The following is a 589-nucleotide window of genomic DNA, read 5'->3' as shown; positions in this document are numbered from 1 at the left end:
TATGAAAGCTAGTTGGTCTTTGCACTAGGGGATTGCTGGTGTGTTTTTGCCTTATTACTGGTTTCATATAAGTCCGTAAAAAGTTTTGGGAATCATGGTCAGTTAAATTTTTAACCATAATGGTATTAGGAGCTATGGTTCCTACAGCACATTGGCCAGTCCAACCTAGAGGCAGTACTTTATATCCTGTCTGTCCACAAATCCAATACCATCCTAATCCTACTGGAGTGGGCCATCCTCTGGGTCTAGTAGAATTATGCCCTCTGGTTCTTGCAATCCGGGTTTGATTGGAGTTCCACATGTTTGCGCCACCATACTTAATATATTCAGTACAATTGGGGTAACTTCCAACAAACAACTTGACTGATCCACATTTAGGGTCCGTGTTATTACCTCCAGAATTCTTAGTTGTATTTTTCAGATGGCACCTCTGAACACACGGAACCCTTTGGGTTTCATTCCACAATTCGCTCAAATCTGTTTGCCATTGAATGTTCTCAGGGGGTATTTCAGTGTACTTTGTGAGGGACATGTTATTAAATAATAGCTGCTGCTATCACAGAGGTGTTAGAAAAGACTGTAGCAATTA

This window comes from Haliaeetus leucocephalus, unplaced genomic scaffold (assembly GCF_000737465.1).
Source record: "Haliaeetus leucocephalus isolate CR32 unplaced genomic scaffold, Haliaeetus_leucocephalus-4.0 Scaffold331, whole genome shotgun sequence".
Classification (NCBI taxonomy): domain Eukaryota; kingdom Metazoa; phylum Chordata; class Aves; order Accipitriformes; family Accipitridae; genus Haliaeetus; species Haliaeetus leucocephalus.
The sequence above is the reverse complement of the archived record's forward strand: the minus strand, read 5'-3'. Positions refer to the sequence as shown.